This window comes from Saimiri boliviensis, chromosome 5 (genome assembly GCF_048565385.1).
Source record: "Saimiri boliviensis isolate mSaiBol1 chromosome 5, mSaiBol1.pri, whole genome shotgun sequence".
In the NCBI taxonomy this organism is placed as follows: Eukaryota; Metazoa; Chordata; class Mammalia; order Primates; family Cebidae; genus Saimiri; species Saimiri boliviensis.
In genome coordinates, this window is record NC_133453.1 from 120,372,166 (window position 1) to 120,393,796 (window position 21,631).

The 21,631-nt window shown below is 35.5% G+C and overlaps 1 protein-coding gene across 3 annotated transcripts in view; it reads right to left on the reverse strand.

The window, feature by feature from the left end:
• The window catches only part of DPP10 (dipeptidyl peptidase like 10), a 1,392,171-nt gene that overhangs the window by 462,871 nt on the left and 907,669 nt on the right, over nt 1-21,631 (reverse strand). The gene's annotated exons all lie outside the window — the stretch shown is intronic.

The following is a 21,631-nucleotide window of genomic DNA, read 5'->3' on the forward strand; positions in this document are numbered from 1 at the left end:
CAGTTTAAAAATCTGCTTACTAAAAGACATACATAGCAGCGTACATTGTACATAAGCAATGCATAAAACTTTAAGAAATAAACCAGGATGAAAAGGCCATATAATGAAATGAAGAAGAAGCAATATAATTGAGATATTCAAAGAACACAAATTTTAACTGCAGTAGTGGTGGTATTAATGAGTAGAAATGATCCTATACACAAGAAAATGATATAAGTAATGTAAGGTAAATTTGGGATGCTCTCAGAATATATAGAATAGTGAAAAGATGAAATTATTAAAAAATGAGGTGCTAGATATAAAAGGCTGAGAGTAGAGAGTCATCTTAAGCATTATAGATATCTTTTGGGAATAAAACAGAAAAAGATTATTTTAATGCTACATTATTATATTATTTCAATGATACTTCAGTATCAACTCTCAACAAAATCCTTGGCTCTGACTGGCAACCACTGATGGCGCCCTTTTTCTTTAAAATTGCGTATCTTTTAGCATAATAAAATCTATAATCAGAAATTTTTATTACAGAAGGTCAGGAAGTTCAGACATATATATTAATACTCGTTAATAACAAATATAAGAAGCAATCTGTTGATGTTAACTCTAGCTCCATCTCAGCTTTTTCGACCCTGAGACAAACCATAGTAATCTTAGGATTCACTTATTTTAATTTCCAAACAGGTTTGAAATAATGACTGTGGATAGTGGTGAGCTGTAGTTATTACTCCAATTTAGCACAAATAAAATTAATTGAACCTTAAAATGTTTTAAGCACTGGGTTTGGCATTGTAAGCTCTACAAAAAAATTAAACCCTCTTAAACCCTTTCTAGAATTAATTTCCATTGTATTGAGACATTTAAAAACCCAAGGAGAAAAAAAGCACTTTCATTTAAAGAATCTTAGTCTTAGAAAAATAACGTAGAAAAAAATAAATTTTTAAACTGGAAATTCTAAGAGTGCATGTAAAAAGATGGCATGGTTTAAGTAATTCACGTATTTTCTGCCTGACAACTTGGACCATCTCTGCTTGATGTCCGCAGTTACTTTTAGTTCTTGGAATCCAGGAAGGCTCTAAGAAGGGCCCCCTATACCATAACTTGAAAATGATACTCTGTGAGAGTCCAAATTATTCCTATTTGTAAAGTCTCCATGTTTGCATTGTTCTTTTATGGCAGATTTGTAGTTGGACAATGGTGGACTTCAGCAAATCCATCGGCCCTGCTGGCAGGCAGGGGACCTCCAACAACCTACTGGATTCTATCACAGTCTGTCTAGTTCCAGGAATTTGGTTTGTTTGAATACAGTTTTATGATTAGTGACTGTTTCAGGAATCTAAACATAAATATTTTTACTTCTAAGAATTTGCCTCGGTAATTATGGAAGAACAATGTTAGCCTTTACATATACACCTAACTTGCTACAGAAATTTGATCATCGTAACACTTTGGTTCTTTTTTGTTAAAAGAAAAAGAAACTGAATGATTTTCTTCTTTTTAATTTTTGGAAGAAGAAATAATATCTTCTACTACTTATATTCCATCTAAATTTTCAAGAAAACTTTTCAGTTTACTTTCACGGTGGTGTCAATCTTCAAATTAAAATTAGGGTCTGTTGTATGAAACTACTGATTCATTTGCTGAAATAACAACGTAACTGCATGGTAGATGTTGTGTTTGATGCTGAAAATGCAGAAAGCAAAAACTACCATCCCTATTCTGAGAAAATCTAGTTTAGGAGCATGGAGTCCAAACATTGCTGAGCATAAAAGTCATACTGGGAACTTTAAAAAAAAAAAGAAAGATATCTGGGAAAGTCATGATGGGCTATACAGAAGAACTGATTGATGTTTCATAAGGAAACCCTGGAATTTGCTTTTTGTATGGAAAAACAAGAACATTCCAGACAAAATTAGCATCATCTAAAAAGACATGGTTTGGGGATGCAAACCCATGTACTAGGGAACAAGCAACAATGGCTTCTCTTCATGTGATTTGGGCATCACTACTTTGTGTGGCAAGCTCTTGCAGAGTAAAAAGTGATAGTGTGGTGAGATAATATGCAGACACAAAAACAAAACCAGAGCTTTTTAACCTCATTTAGTGAGTCACAGGATCTTTACACAATAAGAACTTAAGAAGCATAGTAGAGAAGGCAACTCTAACCATTTCCATCATCCACCCACCCAACACCAACCCCAACAAAGTGATGGCAGCGATTAAAATTTCAAAACAGATAAGATAGAAAGGAGAGGAAATACAGGCTGGAAAAAGTTGGCTAAAATGAAAAGAAAAAAAAAAACAGATATTTTATTCTCTACCTTTTACTTTATTTGAACCTAGACGATACCTTGGGACAACTTGAATTATTTTAATCCCTTCTTATTTAATGACTTAAAGCATCTAACTCCACCTTTGCTACTAGCTGGCTATGTGAGCGTAGGAAAATTATTGAACTCTCTCTGCTCAGTTTCCTGAGCCGTCAAATGAAGACAATAAAAATAATTCATGAGGAATAAATACAGTTAACTAAACCTTATTGTCCCAATCATGGGCATATGCTCAACCCTAATAAATAACTGTGATGATCACTGAGGTTTTTTGACAAAAGTAATGCCGAGAAATACTGGTTGACTTGGCCAAAGCCATAGAGTCTAGAGAAATGAAAAATCAATCTTATTTAATAAGCGATGGAATCAAGAATGTTTTAAGTGGTTTGTAATGTTTAGAAAGCATAAGCCTGTGATGCTCACAATGCCTTTAGAAGAAAGGCATAGGGGGAGTTATCCTCCGAGTTTTATAGGTGGAGACATGGCCACTAACCAAAGTCAAGTAACTTGCACACCATGTCTCCTAGATACAGAACTGTCTTTCCCCTGTCAGGTATTGCATCCTGTTTGGCAGATACGCTCCTGTCTACCTCAGTGGATGGTGGGGCCATAGAGAACACCATAGCTGAATGGTTCAGAGCAGTGTTTGCACTTAACCCTGAGCTTGAGGAGAGCATGCAATCCTTACGGTCCACAAGACCTTAGTCATTTTTCTACTTAGGAGATTTTATATTTTAAAATCTATTAAACATAATAGGATCTTAGGGAAGTTGAAAGCTAAGGAATACAGTGTGCCAACAACTATTTTATCACAGATGTGAGTGACAGAGACAAATTAAACAGTGAGCAATACTGGCAATGGTAGAAAAACCAGTGAACATTTATACTTCTTAAGCTCTTATTGTGTAAAGATCCTGTGACTCACTAAATGAGGTTAAAAAGCTCTGGTTTTGTTTTTGTGCCAGCATACTATCTCACCACACTATCACTTTTTACTCTATAAGACTTGCCATACCAAGTGGTGATACCCAAATCACATGAAGAGAAGCCACTGTTGCTTGTTCCCTAGAACATGGGTTTGCATCCCCAAAGAAGAAGGAAAAAGTGTATACACACGTAATTAGGTAATGTATACTTTTTTCATTCACAAATTAAATAACATCAGAGGCCAGATAGGTTGAAGCTTCCTGCTTTCAGATGCTGTTGACGAATGCATGCCAGTGACGGGCTAATGGCTTGGGTCATGACCCCAGCAATGAATATTCAAGCTCATGAAAACTGGCATGGGTTTCGACTGCACCAAAGAAGATATCAAGGTGTTATCAACTGAAGGTCCAAAACGAGATCAGCTTTTGAATATTTTAACAACTCCATATGGCCAGTCAAATCAAAGAGAAAAGAGCTGTGTATCAAGCACTGGGGTTTTCTTGAATGGAAATGAAAACCAGAGAACTTTCTGTGAAATCTGACACCGTTCCCTAGGAAAGGTCTAGAACAATGTATCAATTGGTTTCCTAAAACAAGAAAGTATTTAAAAAGTAGCTTCACCTGTATCTTTATGTTGACATGGGGATAAACTGATAAAATATTAGAATTGAAGTTGAACTTAGAGGTTACTTTTTAATAATTTCATATCAACTATATGAATCTCACTAATATATCTTTGTACATGATCACCCAACCTCTCTATAACATTAGTAGAAATGGGGAATTCACTGTTTGTTACCCAGCTTAACAGTTGGGAAACATCACCTGCCAGCTATATAAAACTTTTTGTTATGAATTTTTTTTCTATTATACATACAAGTAAAAAGAACAGTGCAGATTTAGCTCTGTATTCTTGAGCAAGTCATCTATTTGCTTTCAACTCAAGCTCTTCATTTATAAAGTGTGCATATATCTAAAAGATAGAGGATTATAAACATTACATATAATAAACTAAAAATGGTGTCTGGCCTTAGTTTCCCTGCTTACAAAATATCATTTACCATGGAGAATCTTAGTCATTTAATGATAAGGAATGTTATATCTAGAAATTTTTCTAGCTAAAGACATTTTGAAATGCACTTGCATGTTTAATGCTTGTTTATTCACTAGAAACCATGACTGTTTGTTATTGAAAGGTCTCAATGGCTCATTCAAATTCACTATATAACCAAGCTGATTAAGCAAAATTAACCATTCATAGACATTCACAAACACACAAACATACAGACAAAAAACATGACAAGCAATGTGAGTTGAATTAAAAAGTTAATATGAAAATCTGGAGTTGGGGGCCAAGATAGCTGACTAGATGGAGCCAAGAAGCAACTTCCCAACCAAGAGAAACCAAAAGACCTAGTGAATCATCACACTTCAGGAAGATCCTCTGGGAGAAAACTGAAAGTCTATAGAGAGTTGACACAGACACTGAGGTTGAAGAAGGAGGAAGCTGCACAAAGTTGCTGAGCAACAGGACTAGCTCTTAGCCCTTAACATCCTCAACAGGTGCTAAGGAAGATGTGAATAAAGAAACTGAGAGGCGCCACACTCCTGCAGCAGACCTCAGGGATACTAGCTATGAGAGATCCTGTGACCGCCCAAAAACATTTGAATTGGCAAGGGAACTGCAGAGGCAGAGCTCAAGCCTGAGAAGAACTCAGAGGATTTTGCCTGGTGGGGGCAGGGGACGGGGCTGTCTTTCCCATGGGAAAGGGGCGTGTCTGGTCTGTACATCCCCTTGTCAATCAGCCACCCTCAAGGCCCCTGCCTGACCACTCCATTAAGCGCATGCAGACAACGCAGGCTTCACTACCTCACCCGAATGTCTTGCCGTTGATCTGGGATTGCTTTGCCCTCCCCCAGATCAGCTGGTACCTGACTCAGATGGGCAGGAGGACAAAGCTGCATACCTGCTCCTAACTCCTCAGATATGAACACACAGCTCAGGGGTACTAAGCAGAGATCGGTGGCCTGAACTCAGCAGGGGAGGAGCCCTCACTCTCAAAACACTGAGAAGACCGAAGTGTGGTATTGTGGGCTGGCACAGCAGCTGGAAATATCAGCCTCTGGAAGACCAAACTCGGAAGGGCATAGCCTATTTACCATCCACAGTCTCTGCCTGAGGGAGCTCCATGGCATGCAGCACCTAACAGACAAAGGATCTGAGAATAAAAGGTTTGGGACAAAACTAGCTGGTCAAGCCCAGTACTGGGACAGACACCGGGAGGACACCTGATCAGTCAAGCACAAGCTGGGCAGTCCAGACAACTGTCTCTGGGCAAAAAAAACTCCAGGCTCTGAGCACCACACCAGCTGCACACCCACAGCAACACTGCCGTTCCTGGGATCCTCCACCCCTGACCAACTGAATCAACAGACCACCTGCAGACATATCCCACAAACCTCTCTGACTCTCTCAAGTACAGAAGTACAGCAAGCCTCCAGAGGGCTACAGGTCTCCTGGCAACCTAAACTTTGGCTCAGGCCACTCCAAGGGAGGAAAGACCACTGCTAGCCACCACCCCCTCTTGGAGCTAAAGAAACGTGGGCATGGCACCAGAGATCATAGAAGGCTCCCTCAAGTCCCAAGAATGAAAACTTGGTGAGGGAGTCTTCTCTTGATTCCCACTACCTCCCCAACACAGAATACTATGCAAATGCACTGAAATACAAAAGAGGCACACAGCTGAATAAGAACATACCTGGTTACCCTTATTCTTAAATGCCATCTAATGGATCGCAGCCCAGATTGCACAACCAAACAAAAATGCTTTCAGCACACACTGCCTGTGCAATACAATGTGAGGATCTAGCTATAACTAAAGAACCTGTACAGAGGCTTAACCCTCTGAAAGCGCCCAGAAACAAAGCCAATTGACTACACAAAACATTCACCACAGTCACACCATCCAGAGAAAAAAAGAACGTTAAAAACAAAAAGACTCATCCAAATGACAGCAACTTCAGAAAGTTAAAGGAACACTAACCCTCTCCGATGAGAAGGAATCAGTGCAAGAACTTTGGCAATTCAAAAAGCCAGAGTATCTCCTCACCTGAAAACAATCACGCTAGCACTCTAGCAATTGATCCTTACCAAACTGAAATGGTTGAAATGACAGACATAGAATTCAGAATCTTGATGACAAGAAAGCTCAGTAAGATTCAAGAGAAAGTTGAAACCCAATCCAAGAAAGCAGTAAAACAAACCAGGAGGAGAAGGACAGCACAGGCATTTTAAGAAAAAACAAAACTGAACTTCTGAAACTGAGAAATTTACTACAGAAATTTAAAAATATAATTAGAAGCACTAAAAATAGAACAGACAAAGCTAAGGAAATAACCTAAAAAAAAAAAAAAAAAAAAAAAGTCTGGGCCTTTGAACAACTCAGTAAGACAAAAATAAAGAAAAATAAATTTTAAAACAAACAAAACCTCCAAGAAATATGTAAAGATTATGTAAAGAAATCAAATCTATTATGCTATAACATTCCCATGAGAAAAAGAGAGTGAGCAACTTGGAAAACATATTTGAGAATACACTTCATAAAAATTTACCCAATCTCATGAAAGAGGTCAACTCACAATTTCAAGAAATTTGGAGAGCCCCTATGACATGTAAGAAGACCATCTCTAAGGCACATATTCATCAGATTTTCCAAAGTCAATGTGAAAGAAAAAAATCTTAAAGGCATGTAAAAAAAGGGTGAAGTCACTTAAAAAAGAACCCCATCAAAATAACAGCAGGATTTTCATTAGAAACCTTACAAACAAGAAGAGATTGGGGGTCTATTGTCAATATCATTTAAAAACAACAAAAAAAAGAGATTTCAAATAATTTCATATTCTGTCAAACTAAGCTTCATAAGAAAAGGAGAAATAAAATCCTTTCCAGAGAAGCAAACACCCCATGGGAATTTATTATCACTAAAACAGTCTTACAAGAGGTCTTTAAGGGGGTTCTAAACATGCAAATGAAAGAACAATACTTGCTTCACAAAAATACACATACGTGCAAAATTTACAGGCCCTATAAAGCAACTACACAATTGAGTCCACAAAACAATCAGGTAATAACATCATGACAGGGTCAAATTCTCACATATCACTATTAACCATGAATGCAAATGGTCTAAACACCCTACTTGAAAGCTACAGTGTGGCAAATTGGATGAAATACTAAACCCAACCATCTGCTATCTTGCAGAAAACCATCTCACTTGCAACAACAACCCTAGTGATATGGTTTTGCTATGAATCCACATTAATCTCATCTTGAATTGTAGTTCCCATAATTTCCATGTGTTATAGGAGGGATCTGGTGGAAGGTAATGGAATCAAGGGAGTGGTTACATGCATGCTGTTCTCATGATAGTGAGTTAATTCTCATGAGATATGATGGATTTATAAGGGTGCTTTCTTCTTTTGCTTGGCACTTCTCCTTGCTTCCACCATGTGAAGGACATATGTGCTTCTCTTTCTGCCATGATTGCAAGTTTCCTGAGGCCTTTCCAGGCATGCTGAACTGTGAGGCAATTAAACCTCTTTTCTTTGTAAATTACTCAGTCTCAGGTATTTATTCATAGCAGTGTGAGAACAGACTTAAAAAGTAAATTGGTACTGGTAGAGTGGGGTGCTACTAAAGATACCCAAAATGTGGAAGAAACTTTGAAACTGGATAGCAGGCATAGGTTAAAACAGTTTGGAGGACTCAGAAGAAGACAGGAAACTGTGGAAAAGTTTAGAACTTCCCAGAAACTTGGAGGGCTCAGAAGACAGACAGATGTGAGAAAATTTGGAACTTTATAAAGACTTGTTGAATGGCTTTGACCAAAATGCTAATAGTGATATGGAAAATGAAGTCTAGGCTGAGATGGTTTCAGATGGAGATGAGTAACCTGTTGGGAACTGGAGTAAACGTCACTCTTGTGTTGGAAAGAAACTGGCAGCATTTTGCCCCTGCCTTAGAGATAAGTGGAACTTTGAACTTGAGTGAGATAATTTAGGGTATCTGGCAGAAGAGATTTCTGGTTTTTTTTTTATTATTATACTTTAAGTTCTGGGGCACATGTGAAGAATGTGCAGGTTTGTAACATAATTACACATGTACCATAGTGGTTTGCTGTATCCATCACCCCTAACATCTGTATTGGGATTTTTTCCTAATGCTATCCCTCCCCTGGCCCCCCATCTACCGAAAGGCCCTGGTGTGTGATGTTCCCCTCTCTGTGTCTATGTGTTCTCATTGTTCAACACCCACTTATGAGTGAGAACATGCAGTATTTGGTTTTCTGTTCCTGTGTCAGTTTACTGAGAATGATGGTTTCCAGCTTCATCCACGTCCCGGCAAAGGACATGAACTCAACCTTTTTTATGGCGGCACAGTATTCCATGGTGTATATGTGCCACATTTTCTTTATCCAGTCTATCACTGATGGGCATTTGGGTTGGTTCTAAGTCTTTGCTATTGTGAACAGTGCTTCAATAAACATATGTGTGCCTGTGTCTTAATGGAATGATTTATAATCCTTTGGGTATATACCCAGTAATGGGATTGCTGGGGTCAAAAAGTATTTCTAGTTCTAGATCATTGAGGAATTGCCACACTGTCTTCAACAATGGTTGAATTAATTTACACTCCCACCAATAGCATAAAGGTGTTCCTATTTCTTCACATCCTCTCCAGCATCTGTTGTCTCCTGACTTTTTAATAATTGCCATTCTAACTGGTGTGAGATGTTATCTCATTGTGGTTTTGATTTGCATTTCTCTAATGACCAGTGATGATGAACTTTTTTTCATATGTTTGTTGCTTGTACAAATGACTCCTTTTGAGAACTGTCTGTTTATATCTTTTATCCACTTTTTGATGCATTTCTTTTTTCTTGTAAATTTGTTTAAGTTCTTTGTAGATTCTGGATATTAGCCCTTTGTCGGATGGGTAGATTGCAAAAATTTTCTCCCATTTTGAAGGTTTCCTGTTTACTCTGATGATAGTTTCTTTTGCTGTGCAGAAGCTCTTGAATTTAGCCTTATTGCCCTGGAAGTACTGGCCAGGGCAACAAAGCAAGAGCAAGAAATAAAGAATATTCAAAAAGGAAGAGAGAAAGTCAAATTGTGTCTGTTTGTGATGATATGATTCTATATTTAGAAAACTCCATCATCTCAGCCCAAAACTCCTTAACCTGATAGGCAACTTCAGCAAAGTCTCAGGGTACAAAATCAATTTGCAAAAATCACAAGCATTCTTTTACACAAACAATAAACAAGCAGAGAGCAAAATCATGAATAAACTCCCATTCACAGTTGCTATAAATAGAATAAAAGACCTAGGAATGTAGCTAACTGAGGATGTGAAGAACCTTTTCAAGGAGAACTACAAAACACTGCTCAAGGAAATCAGAGAGGACACAAACAAATGGAAAATCATTCCATGCTCATGGATAGGAAGAACCAATACCATGAAAATGGCCATACTGCCCAAAGTAATTTATAGATTCAATGCTATGCTATTCCCATAAAGTACCACTGACATTCTTCATAGAATAAGAAAAAACTACTTTAAATTTCATATGGAATCAAAGGAAATCCCATATAACCAAGATAATCCTAAACAAAAAGACAAAGTTGGAGGCATCACACTATCTGACATCAAACTATACTACAAGGCTACAGTAACCGAAACAGCATGGGGCTGGAATCAAAACAGACTTATAGACCAATGGAGCAGAACACAGACCTCGGAAATAATACCAAACGTCTACAACCATCTGATCTTTGCCAAACCTGACAAAAGCAAGCAATGGGAAAATGATCTCCTATTCAATAAATGGTGCTGGGAAAACTGGCTAGCCATATGCAGAAAACTGAAACTGGACACTTTCCTCATTTTGTTAATATACAAAAATTAACTCAAGATGCATTAAAGACTTAAATCTAAAACCCAACACAATAAAAACCCTAGACAAAATCCTAGGCAATACCATTCAGAATATAGGCATGAGCAGACTTTATGATGAAAACACCAATAGCAATTGCAACAAAAGCCAAAATTGACAAATGGGATCTAATTAAACTAACGAGCTTCTGCACAGAAAAAGAAACTATCATCAGAGTGAACAGGAAACCTTCAGAATGGGAGAAAATTTTTGCAACATGCCTATCTGACAAATGTATTATACCCAGAATCTACAAGAAACTTAAACAAATTTACAAGCATAAATGAACAACCCCATCAAAAAGCAGTCAAAGGATATGAAAAGACACTGCTCAAAAGAAGACATTTATGTGGCCAACAAACATTTAAAAAAGCTCAACATTACAGATCATAAGAGAAATGCAAATCAAAACCACAATGAGATAATTTCCCATGCCAGTCAGAATGGTGATTATTAAAAAGTTAAGAAACAATAGATTCTAGTCAGGCTGTGGAGAAATAGGAACACTTTTACATTGTTTGTGGGAAGGTACATTAGTTCAATCATTATGGAAGACAGTATGGTGATTCCTCAAGGATCTAGATCCAGAAATACAATTTGACCCAGCAATCCCATTACTGGGTATATACTCAAAGGAATATTAATCATTCTACTATAAATACACATGCAAATGTTTGTTTATTACAGCACTTTTTACAATAACAAAGTCATAACACCAACCCAAATGTCCATCAATGATAGACTAGATGAAGAAAATGTGGTACATATATACCATGGAATACCATGAAGCCATAAAAAGGAATGGGATCATGTCCTTTGCAGGGACATGGATGAAGCTGGAAGCCATCATCCTCTGCAAACTAACACAGGAACAGAAAACCAACCACCACATGTTCTCATCATAAGTGAGAGTTGAACAATAAGAACATATGGACACAGGGAGAGGAACACCACACACCAGAGCCTGTTGTGGCGTTGGGGGTGAGGAGAGAGAACTTAGAGGACAGATCAGTAGGTGCAACAAACTGCCATGGCACATATATTCCGATGTAACAAACCTGCACGTTATGCACATGTAACCCAGAGAAAAAAAAAGAAAGAAGGAAAATGTGGTACATACGTACCATGGAATACTATGCAGCCATAAAAAAGAGCAGAATCATGTCATTTTACAACATAGATGGTATGCTAACTAATGCAGAAACAAAAAACAAAAACCTAAACCAAAAAAAAAATACCACAAGTAAAGTGGGAACTACACATTGGGTACCCATGGACATAAAGATGGGAACATTAGACATTGGTGAAAATATCAGGGGATAGGGAAGTTGGGAGGGAGACAAGGTTTGAGAAACTACCTATTAAGTACTATGCTCACTACCTGGGTGACATATTCTATCATATTCCAAAACTCAGATCATACAATATACCCAGGTAACAACCTAGTATGCCCAGGTAATAACGTGTACCCCTGAATCTAAAACAAAAGTTGAAAAAAACATAAATATATCCTAAATTTGAGTTTCTTATTATGACTATCTGCAATGACTTCTTTTTTTACATGTAAAACCAATGGTATAAGAATAATTGCATTGTTCTCAAAATCATCTAAACACTCTAATGAAATTGAAACATTCACATACAATTACAAAGAAAATCTTTCCTTATTCTTATCTATCTTTCTCTTAGTATTGTTTTCCTTACTTCTATGTGTTTTAAAAATTAATTAAAAACATTGTTAAATGTTTGCTTCATGATAATATATAATTAAAAATTCACTTAAAGCATTTTCTCTACTTTAATTTCTACCAAATATTAAACATGAAAGAGGTGGCTTCTAGCCAGAACTTAATAGTGAGTGAATCCGAGAGAAGTGGAAAAAACTTTTTTCTCGAGTTACTCATATAAAAACACAAATAATGTCCATCCAGCCTCCCTAAGAAGGGTTTTCCAAAAAAAAAAATGCAAATAAATAGCTTGTGTAGAAGTGCCATAGAAAAGTAGAAACATACACATAAATTCTGAGTTACTGCACATATATTAGGTAAATTCTTATTACTAAAATCTCCTACTTCAGTTCTTATTACTAATATCTCCCATTTCAGCAAAATAGCTGACTATTATCAGAGCAACTTTAAATTCTTCTGTTTCAAATTAAAACCTAATACAGGGTTAATCTGCTAAAGGAGATCGAGGTATAACAATAACAGTAAAATAACCGAATATACAGATCCTAATTACATGTCAATACTGAGTTATTAAGCTTTATTTTCCATTATTTTTATATATAAAGAGGGTTCCCTCCACCCTTCCCCAAGTATAGCATTTCCCTTACAGTTAAACTTACACACTATGCTCATTTCTGTGATTTTGTCATAACACATCCTTGTTTTCCCAACAATGTCCTCTTTCATCCCCTGGGCTCATCTGCCCTCCTGACTGAGATTGAATTTTGTCTTTTCCATAAAGACCCCTCCAACTATCTTAAACGGATCTCTCATTGTTTCAACATCTGATTTTAAAAAATGATAACCGAGAAATTGATCACCTAATTATTGCCTAATTCTTTTAGACCTATTATTTTCATCTAGTTTCTATAGTCTCTAGGTACCATAATTACATGTCAGTGATATGTGTATATATTAGTCATGATCATTACCATATGTAAGTGAAGACTGTATCAAATAAAAAGAGAGGCAGATTGTATAAAAGGGAACTCAATAAAATGTGCCATGTGTACCCTGCACTATAGTGAAGAGAGAGATGTAACATGTGAAGATGTGTTTTGGATTTTGGAGAAAGTTAATAATTGAATAGAATCATAATTGGATTGAATACTCTTTGCAGCTCTTCAGTTATATCTACTTTCTTTCCAAATCACAGCCTTTTGATTACAATTTTAGTGTGTTTGTTGGTTGGTTGGTTGGTTGGTTTGTGGTTGGAGATGGAATCTTGGTCTGTTGCATCTGTAGTGCAGTGGCCTGATCTCAGCTCACTGCAATCTCCACCTCCCAGGTTCAAGTGATTCCACTGCCTCAGCTTCCCAAGCAGCAAAGACTACAGGCACATACCACCATGCCTGATAATTTTTTGTATTTTAGTAGAGACAGGGTTTCACCATGTTGGCCAAGATAGTCTCCATCTCCTGATCTTGTGATCTGCCTGCCTCGGCCTCCAAAAGTGGTGGGATTACAGTCATGAATCACCTCGCCCAGCCACAATTTTAGTTTTTAAGCCTCAGACAACTGGAAAGATATTGTGCACAATGAGGAAAAAACCCTCTATATTCATAATGTCCTTGAGCAAAGGGACTGTGTTTATTCATCTTTATGTCTTTGTACCTAGAAAAATTTTTGGCTATGCTTCAATTTATTCAATACATGTTGAATAGATAAAAGATAGGTGGATATATAGATTGATAGATAGACATCAATGTCAATGTATCTATTAATCTATATTTGTGTTGACAGACAGATTTCCTGGGCCATCAAGCCAAGACCAATAGCTATTGTATAGAATACCAAAGGACTATGAGGACACTGGGTATTTTACTACAAACTTTTCAAATGTCAACAGATTCCATCTGGAATATATGAAGCTCTTTGCAGGGCACGTATTTGAAGCTCAGTAAATCCTTGTTGATGAATTCCAAACATAACTGTTTCATCCCATTTCCCCATGCATTTTTTTTCTGATTTTAAAAATCAAAATGTAGATTTATATTTCAAGAAATAGGTGGTAACAGAAATATTTAGCTCTTTTATTCTGAAGTTTAGTTTGTATTTCAAATTCTAAGTACTTTGATCATTGCAAATGTAGGTCATAGAAATATTTATTTTTTGTTAAATGCTTTTTTGTTTCTAAATTTTAACACTGGATTTTATCAGTAAATCTCTTTTCTTTCTTGGTGCTTAGTTTAAATATTCCCATTTTAAGATAAACTGAAATATTAAAAATATTTTCTTGAAGAAAGCTATTTAAATTCCAAACAAAGTTTGAATATCTGTAGTTAGTATATAAGATTGCTACTGTATGAATTTTTATAGTAGTTATTTCAATTGTATTGATTTCTAACAGTTTTAATGTGGATAAAATTTAATCCAAACTTTAGTAAAAGCTTTAACAAACAACATAGCAATACATAAAATCATTTTCGGTCATTTGGAGAGAAGTAAATATGCTTCATGGTATGCTTTTTAAGCACTTCTTTAGTTTTAGTAGGAAATTATCTGCTCTTGATAGGAAGATACTTTGACATATATTATTCTAAAAAGAAAAGTCACCTTGATAACAATGAATAACATTCCGAAATTCATTTAAAAGTCTCTGGTCTGTGAATCAGGAGCTAGGTTTGTCAAAATTTGAATAGCCTCCTATGTGTTTTTACCTTTTATTTTAAAAATTTTAATCTTTACTTTAGATTTGGGGTTATATGTATAAGTTTGTTACAAGGCATATTGTATGTTACTGAGAGTTGGACTTCTCTTGATCCAGGTTACCCAGATAATGAACATAGTATCCACTGGAAAGTTTTTCAGGCCTTGTTCCTCTCTCCCTCTCCCTATCTTTGGAGTCATTAATGTCTATTGTTTCTGTCTCTATGTCTGCCTATATTCAAGATTTAGCTTCCACTTACAAGTGAGAATGTGTGATATTTAACTTTCTGTTTCTGCATTAATTCACTTAGGATAATGGCTTCCTGCTGCATCCATGTTGCTACAAAAGACATGATTTTGTTTATTTTCATGGCCGCACAGTATTCCATGGTGTATATATGTACCACGTTTTCTTCTTCCACTCCACCTTTTTGGTACACCTAGGTTGATTTCATATCTTTGCTATTATGAATAGTGCTGCAAAGAACATGCAAATGTATGGGATTTTTTGGTAGAACAAGTTATTTTCCTTTGCATGTATACCCAGTAATAAGATTGCTGGTTCAATGCTAGTTCTACTGTAAGTTCTTTGAGAAATCCTAAAACTGCCTTCCATAGTGGCTGAACTAATTCACATTTCCACCAGCACCATACAGGCATTCTCTTTTCTCCACAGCCTCACCAGCATGTTTTTTGTTGTTGTTGTTTTTGGGGTGTTTTTTTTTTTTGACTTTTAAAAAAAACCTTTGTTTTGGGTTCTAGGGTACTATGCAGGTTTGTTATATAGGTAATTGCATGTTGCAGAGGTTTGGATTACTGGAAGAAAAAAGAACACAATAAACTACAGGAAATATTATGTCTCAACATATTGGGAAACAAGGAAGTGAAACTGCTATTGGAAGAATCCATGCCTTGTAAGTCTAATAGTCATTGCTGTGTTAAGAACATTCTCATCCTCCCAGGTTTAGTAATCTCATGCTCCTCTCTGTACCTCCTTCTCCTAAAGGTCTTTGAGACAAAAGGCACATATAGAATAACAAAATTAATATTTGTCTAGCTGAATGTATCTACATTTTAGTGAGAAATTTAGTAACCATTACCTTTTAGATTTGAGTTTCAAACAAAAGTTTAAATATCCATAGTTAGCATAAAAAATTGTCATCATATGAAACAGCAGAATACTTGTTGAAAATTTGGAAAGTATAGACAAAAAGAAAAAAATAAAAATAACTCAATCACTCTATCAGAAAATTATTTAATATGTTGGCATATTAAAGTCTAGTATTATTTTCTTTGCATATACAGGTGTGTATATGCCTGTAATACAACTGTGAATATACTATATATGTAATTCCTTATTGTGCTATTTTCACTTAATACATTATCCTGAGCATGTTGCAATCTCATTACTTTTTTTAAAGATTAATTTTTATGGCTGCCTAGTATTCCATTAAATAGATGCAAATTGATTTATTTGACCAAATACCTAATTGTATACATTTAGGATCTAGGCAATGTTTTGTCTTTATAAATTATGTTGCAAGAAAAATACATGTTATCTTCAAGAGCCTCATGAACATAAATTCAACTCTATTTTATTTAACTATGAGTTTGGTTGATGATTATAAAAAATAACATTTTTGGTCAAGAAGATACAAAATAAGATAGTTTTGACTGAGGGCTGAATATAGGATAAAGGGAGGGTAATAATATCTTTGGAGTTAGAAATGGCTCCCTGAGAAACCCAATATCTTCTGCAGCTCAACCAAATTAAGTTAGTGGACAGTAATTCTAGCATGATAAATGAGTGTCACAAAACAAACAAGAAACAACACAGATTTATTTGTTTAGTTTTCCTATTTATGGTACCCCTAATTATAGTAAATATTACTGATATTATTTACAATAATGTCTCATTTTTCATAAAGGTTACAATAGTGACTTTTCACTGCCTCTTCAATATCCTGCATGTATTATGAGAGTGAGACTTCCCAGTACATTTATTAACAAATATCAGGTGTTCAGAACATCTCTAAAATTAGTTATATGAAGTGCTACCATTTGAAGATCCAGAAGGCTACAGACCCTGACTTTTTATTTATATTTTTTTCTTTTTTTAACCTTTTACCTTTTTATCTTCACTTTTTACATATTTTTGCTCTCTTATTTTGTATTATGCTTCTAGCTATGGCGCTAATATCCTGACTCTGAATGAAGAAGCCAAGCCTTAAGAGGCTTAGATAACTTGCTGAAAGACCATGGCTTACCTTGATTTAATGACTCTCCTGTTTCCACATGTTATACTGTCACACATCACAAAGGCAGCAGGTTAAAATATCTATGTTGGAATCCCACATAACAAGTGAGTTTAATTTTTTCCAACATGTAACAAGTGAGTCAAATAAGATCAAAATAAAACCCAAAGCCTCACATATTATCACTTATTCCAGTATGCCATTTTTCAAAAGGAATGTGAAACAACTTCTATCACATTCCATACACAACTGTTCTCATTATGATAATGAAACATTTATTGAGTATTCATTGAATATTGACAGTTATTCCTCATGGTGTATTATCTCCTAGGGAAGGGCTGTGCTAAGTGTGATGTTGTCTACCTACAGCCAGTTGATGAAAGGTTGGCCACTGGTCCCGAACAGGTAAGTTTAATTGTGGGTAAGCATTTAAAAATTTTCATAGCAATTTGATATTGCTGCAGGTTCATAACAAATGATAAGTGGACTAATACAACTGAGCAGGTGTGGTCAAACTCATGGGGTGAGCAAATGACACACTAGTTGCACAGTAAAATCTCATTACATGATGGTATGTTTGTCCACTGGAACCCAGATGTATTTAAAATTTACAACATATTTTGGGATCAAATGATAATTGCAATTGCTTCTATTCTGCCAGATAAATTTTGGAACTGTCTATTGACACAGAGTGGAAGACATGGTTTAAAAATAAAATATCACTTGATTTATTTTATATAATAGCTCAAAATGAATATCCTAAGGTTGCTAAAGTTGCAATATACCCATGTAAAAAACCTGCACATGCATCCCCTAATCTAAAATAAAAAGTTAAAATTATAAAAGAAAAATAACCCATGCAAACATACATATTTATTGAAAAAAATGAGAATAAAACAAAATAAGTAGAAAGGAAAAGATAATTTGGAGATAAGCACCATTACATAATAGACAATGTGATAACACATACTATCAATGCTGTTTTGAAGTCACTTTGTTCACTTTTCTAGATAATGATCAAGTCAGTAAACATGTATATACATTCTAGTTCTAGTGACTGTATTAAGTTACCACTATATGAATGTACCTGGGGAAATAAACATATTACTGTTATATTCAACATGAAAAAATTAATAGTGTTGGGACTCAGAAAATGATACCTCTAAATATGGTGCAGTGGCATGCTGAGTACTTTGAACTGACTAAGACATTGGAAGGCCTCCTCCGGTAGTCTCAGAAGCAAAGTCTACATCTGATTTTTTTTTTTGCCTTCCTGTCTCCTACCTCTCTGCTAACCCTGAAGCAAGTCATAGAAACCAGAATTCCTTTACTTCAGGACAGGTTATAAAAAGTATCATCATTCTTTCCAAGCAAGCCATAAAATCTAGAAATATTCTAACCTTCCTCTACTTTTCTGCGTAGGAGCTGTCACAAGGAAATGTGGTCATAAGAGATCATAAGACCCACTTTCCAGGGGAGTTCTGCCTTATATCTGGGAGGATTATATGTTACACAGGGAGACCAAGAAGGATCTGAACAGATAAGCCTTGCTGGGTTTCTCCCTCATTTTATTATGATAGAATATATCCTTTTTGTTCAGTCACATTTCAATACACTGCCCATACTTTATTGAACCTAAGCAAACAAATGGACAGTTTTCCCTAGGCCATTGAGTCTGCATTTTGGAAGTCTTCTATGTGACATAAAACTTTGATTAAATACATGTGTTATGCTTTTCTCTTCTTAACTGGTCTTTTGTTACAGCAGCGTTGGCCGTGACTTTTATGGTGGGTGAGGAAAGTTATCATACCTTTCCACCCTACAACAGCAATGAGGACTGTTACAATTGGATTGTCAAGGAGGTACTTGATAAATATGTTAGATATGAGGATGACGCATCAGAGTGAAACAATGAGAGAGGTCAAGTTTTATACATCAGCATCAGCCTCTGCCTTTTTATTAGGTGTGTGTTCACGTAAGTTTCTGAATTAAGCCTCAGTTTTCTGGGGTTAACTTTGATGTCATATTCAGTCCTATGATATATGTTCATAAAGCATCCATCACAGAGCCTCAGTAGAAGGCACTCAATGTTAGCTATTTCTTTGGTGATCAATTGATTATCAAATGTGTGTGGATAGATGAATAATTTTAAGATGGGTTTTCAGGTTTCAAGGTGATATCGCTAGAATGGAGATGCTATTAAAATGGAGATTTCAAAGATATGAGTAGATTTGGGGTAAGCCCGTTGTTAAGCTAACCATGAATAGGAGCACCCATCCAAGTCCACAGTGATGTTCTCAGATACATTTTTTGAGACACAGCATAATGAATGGCATTGCCTCACTATAACCTACACATGTCAAGGCTGTCAAGACTCCCTACTTCCCTTTGACCAATAATACATCCAGCATTTCTATGATGACCTCCAATAATTAATGATGATTCCAAGTAAGCTTAGCTCAAACTCCTTTAAGTGACATATGTACTAAGAAAAACTGTTGAGACATCACTTGAGAATAAAGAAAAAGCTCACATGTTACATTTAGATATAATTGTTGATAATGAGGCCAAGGTTACACATCCTATTCATATATTTCCTATTGTATTTCCAGGCTATGTGAGGAATATGTAAATAGGCCAAGTATCTAGCACTTTCCAGAAAGATCTGGGTTGGATAAAAGCACAGATTCACTCCTGTACTTGAAAAGTAACTCAGGGCACACACAATCTACTGACAATGAGCCAGTCCTTTCGATGGTATTTATAAGACTCCATGCTTTCAGAGCTTAAGTTCTGTTTATTCCAACTTAAAGAGTTGCCTTTTTGTCAAATTCTTTATAAAAATTAAACATTTAGGTATAACTTAGAACATTATAATAACACTGCAGCTTTGTCCCAGGATGCCTTCTCAGGAGCAAATTTATCAATGAATAATAAAGAAATTACTTGAAAAATGATAAGCTCTAAATATATTATTTTGGTAACTTGTGAAGTATAAGAGGATAAGCTATGTCCTAGATATTGAAATATGGCTTAATTTAGCATGCAGTTCACTACTTAAATATACGTCCTGTCCTTTGGAGCTTCAATATCACAGTGTCAATTATACACAGGAGTAAATGCCTCTAAATAGTCCAAGCTAGCCTGAGAAGGGAGATGAGACCCATAATTTTTCATGCTTTCCAAGTCAAAGACTACAAAATTTCTGTAATTTGTCCAAAAACATGGTGAATAAAACTAGATTATTCAGCATATCAAATCTGACGACTCATAATACTACTTTTTTTTAAATTCTAGCAATTTCCATTTTGTCATTACTCTCAGTAGAAAACATTAGCTACAGAGTAAGCAGGTGATTGGCATAATTATAATCACACATTAGAATAATTATTTGCGAGAGATTTCTGTATTTGGACAATTTTTGGGTGATAATTATCTTTTTTTATTGGCCTTCTTTAGTTATAGCACTCATTACAGTGTACATCTGAAATAATCACAATGCAAAGGCAAAAATATGGCTAGCCTCAAATTTATAAACTATTCAAAATAAAAATAAACACATTTATTAAGAAAAATACTACCTTGTGTTCTTTATCCATAATATTATCACCACAATACACACTTACCTTCTCTTTGATTTCAATTAAAATTTAAGTTTATGTGAAAATGAGACTGCACATCAATTAAAATCATTCATTCATTTATTCAAAAAACAAATTTCAAATGCCTGCAGATCTTCAGGAGCCATATCAGTGTCAAGTAAACACACATGATTTGAATCTTGCCCTCATGGGTTAAATTACATTCTCTTTACAGCTTCCATAAATTAAAGTTTGATTCACCATCATAAATGCATTTAATTAGAGTAAGAGAGTGGAAGGAATGGACTGTAAATATGATGATCTTTATTAGCTAAAAAGGCAGAGCTCCTTTTATCTATTATACAAATAATATGCTCTATGCCTCAAAACTAAGCAAAGATATTATGCCCAAATAAAGTGAAGGGTAAATATTAACAGCTATTCAACCATAATGGTTAGTATAGTTGGGCAAATTAGAATATTCAAAGGATTAAACAATGATTCATCAACACATTATGCCCTTATTATCTTCCATAAAGACAAAGTGAAGTCCATGAAGTCACTCGGTGGTTTTATTTTCTTACTTTTATGTTAGAGATTGACTTAAGAGAACCTAAGGAGGCTTTTTTGCAGGCCAGAAAAAAATAGTGCCATATATTTCCATGTTTTTTCCAAGTCATTTCAACTTTGCTGAGTCTCACTAGTTTGTAACACTTAAACTTAAAAAGGAAAACCACAAAAAGAAAAACAAAACCAATCATATTGTCAAATTTGAAGCACTTAACATTTCCACATACAAGCTCCCAAAATGTACACTGCTACACTAAGAAGAATTATCTAGAGATATGCTAGAGATGTAATATATCCTTAAAGTCATATAACTAATGATCATGAGACAGCAGCAGACACAACACTGTCAACTCAACGTTTGCCAAATAATTTATTGAAGCCCTATCTTAGGAATTGATATTCTCTCACAAGAACCAAGGTTTTACTTTAAATGATACCCATGTAATCTTTGAAGCACACTTTCAATTAAAATATTAACTACAAAATCTTTTTTTTTTTTTTTGAGACACAGCCTCTCTCTGTCATCCAGTCTGGAGTACAGTGGTGTGATCTCAGCTGACTGCAACTTCCATCTCCCAGGCTCAAGCGATTCTCCTGCCTCAA